The sequence below is a fragment of the Fukomys damarensis genome, unplaced genomic scaffold (genome assembly GCF_012274545.1).
Source record: "Fukomys damarensis isolate Sample0158 unplaced genomic scaffold, DMR_v1.0_HiC HiC_scaffold_36, whole genome shotgun sequence".
Taxonomy (NCBI): domain Eukaryota; kingdom Metazoa; phylum Chordata; class Mammalia; order Rodentia; family Bathyergidae; genus Fukomys; species Fukomys damarensis.
In genome coordinates, this window is record NW_022900948.1 from 6,266,144 (window position 1) to 6,269,335 (window position 3,192).

Genomic DNA, 3,192 nt, shown 5'->3' on the forward strand with positions numbered 1-3,192 from the left:
ACAGTTTGTGGAAGAAAAATGACTAGAGAATTATGTCTCTTTCTCTTTATTTAAAGTCTCCCAAACTTTTACAGTTCTTGTCTGATACTTTGTAAACCTTATCAGGCTTTTATAAAAATGGGAATAGTAAATGTTTTCCTAGTCCAACTAACTGTGACATATAAATATCATGAATTAGTAGATTCCATTAAATTAATGACAGTGAACTAAAGTAGCTCCAGAGAAAAATATATGTTAAATATACACAGTTTGAACGTTTATATAAACTGATTTTGCTTAGGATAAGTTGTAACTTTATAGTGATAGATCTGGGAATGGTCCACCTTTGTAATAAAGTTTTTGTTTTTGAATCAACTTTAATGAACAATCAACGTGCAATAAGACACACACATTTTAATTGTTCATCTTAATTACCATCTGCAAATGTATACAACTGTGTGACCACCACTTCAGTCAGGATATTCCTGTTATACAAAGATGTGACTTCATGTCTCTTTGAGGTCAGTATTCTCTCTACCACCCCCATCTCTGGCCTCATTCACTATTGCTTTGCTGTTTCTATAGGTGAGGTTGGCTTTTTTCCTTAGAATTTAATGTAAATGGAGTCATATGGGCAGCACTCTTGTTTGGCTTCTTTCTTTCAGCATAACTATATTGGTCTACATTGTTACGTAAATCATACTTCATTCCTTTTAATTGCTGAGTATTATCTGTTGTGTGGGGCTTTTATGTATTCTACTTTTAATAGTTTGAAGCTATTATGAGTAAACCTTTTATGAACATTCTTATACATGTTGTATGGATATCTGTTTTTATTCTCTTGTACAAATATATAGATGTGAAATCAATGGGTAAATGTTTTTCTTTCTTTCTTTTCTTTTTTAGGTACCGGGGATCAAACTTGGGACCTTGCACTTGCAAGGCAGGCGTTAGAACCACTGAGCTAAATCCCTGGCCTGGTAAATATTTTTCTTTAAAATTGCTTTTATGTTTTTGCTATTTTGTTTATTTTAGGACCTAGTTCATTTTACTCTCAAATAAATACCTTTTTATCTGTAATTCAATGATTTAAGTTTTTATGAGCAGAGTCATGGCCTAATTTTTTTTTCATTTTAGTTGGTGTTTAACTGTTAGACTCTGGCAATAGACCAGGTATGCTATAATTCTTGTGTAATGTTGCCTACATTTCTGGGAACTGACCTTAATTTAAAAGGGAAAAGGGGAAACATTCTCTGGTAAAATTTAGAAGCAACAGAGAGATAATGTCAAGATCATTAGCCTATGAATTAGACAGAAAGGCAAAATTAAGCATAAGAAGTAAGATAAACACAAAAAAAGACCTGACATTTCTTTTGAGTAAACACCAAAGTATAAATTCTGAGTACAGAATAAATTTAAAAATCATCTTCAAGGTCTTTTCATCTTGAAAAATGGAAACATACCATATTACCTTGGGTTCTTTGGAGACTCTAAAAGCCAAAAACCCTTAGGTATTTAATATTTTCTTATAAACAGAAAACAGGCATAGGATTTTCTTTCTTTCTTTGCTTTTTGTAGTACATTATGGTGGCTATTAGGTTAAAGAGTCCTTTCATATCAGAATATCAACAAATCGTTCCCTGTGCTACAAAACATATATTTTTTATTCTTTCCTTCTCTGAAGCCCAGATATAAAATAGTTGATCTACTTGAAAGCATGCTTTAACTTAGTGTTCTAATGAATATGTTGGCTTAGAAGGAACAGCTGCTCAAATCCAAATAGAAAAAGAGGAACATGAAGAAGATATAAAGTCATGTCACTGAACTGAGAAAATTCATTCATTGAAACTGGGTCAGGAGATTGAAAGCCACTGGGATCTCAGGAGTTCTCTTTTTCCAACTTTGCCATCCTCTGAGTCTTTTGGCTCTTCTGTCTGTTTCTTTTTATTTCTCTTTCACTGTGCTTCTCTTATACAATATATTCTGTCAAATTTGTTATTCTCTGAAACTCGCCTTCATTTTCCTCTCTACTGGATAGTTTGACCTGCTAATCTATTGCCTCTGCTTTTAAATAACATGCTTTGCCTTGACACTAATGCTGGCCTCGACTCCACAAGACTTTGCAGCTTTTCTTGACCCAATCTATGAGAACGCAGTTAGTACCAGAGGGGCCGATAGATTGACAGGTATAAAGAAAGCTGTTCATCTTTTGTCCATCTGTGTGTCCAGGATGGGCACGGTTCATAGTTCTAATCTGGCTGTGCAGCCCTTTCCCTTTACCGTGAGCAGGAGAGTTTAAGGAAAGTTGGCCATGGTGGGCAATTGAATGACACACCACCATGAACAGTCTTCTGCTTACTAGAGGTATTTGAAAATCTGTCTTATTAGATATGATCAGCTAATGTATCCCTGATGAATAGTGGATGAACTATACATACAGGCATACAGGCAAATAAACTAGGGCTATCAAAGTAGGCAGCTAAATTTCAAGCTTGTCCATCATTTGGAAAAAAAGATTCCCCCTCAGATTTAATTAACAATGTCTGTATTGCCAATGGCCTGCTAACTGATTTGATTTGAAACAACTATTTTTAGTGCTTCTTGGATGCACCATAAACAAAGAAGTGAGTCAGCTTGAAGGACAGTGACTCCAGGCCTGAAGAATGTATCTGAAATTGGCTATGTCTGCTGAGCTAACATGCTGTCTGACATTTTTCGATATAAGTCATGAACCTCAAGCCTGTATTTTAACTAGTCTAAAATGTCATAATCTTGGTTTAATAAAAAAACATCTATCAACTTTGACTTACTTTGTCTTTAACTCATCAGGGTATAATGGGCTCCAAGGTAATTTTTAATCTATATGTAAATTTCTATAACAGCTATAGTATAAACTTGATCTGCAAAAGAACTGAATGCAAGCAATATTTTCAAAATAATGTCAATAAAGAAGCTGTACAAGTAATACATGACACTCAATGAATTTGAATATTGGTTGTTTTAAGACACTTTCAACAAAATTATTGTCATTGAAAAATTTTGGGGGCTGATAATGCATGAAATGATATGTAGAACAGAGAATTAAAATAAGATTTCATTATAGGGTTGTTAAACAATGTTAAAGGTCACAGTTTTTCATTAGAGAGCTTTCATTTGGCAGATTTCATAGAAAAGTTGATAATATCTCTACTGAATGTATTTTCTACTCAGTAA

At 33.8% G+C, this 3,192-nt stretch overlaps 1 long non-coding RNA gene across 1 annotated transcript; it reads left to right on the plus strand.

The window, feature by feature from the left end:
* Positions 1 to 923: 923 nt before the first annotated feature.
* Positions 924 to 2,716, plus strand: LOC104864206. The gene is made up of 3 exons (XR_780788.2): positions 924 to 959; positions 1,117 to 1,152; positions 2,575 to 2,716. It is a non-coding gene; the product is annotated as an uncharacterized LOC104864206 (long non-coding RNA).
* The last annotated feature ends 476 nt before the right edge of the window (positions 2,717 to 3,192 follow it).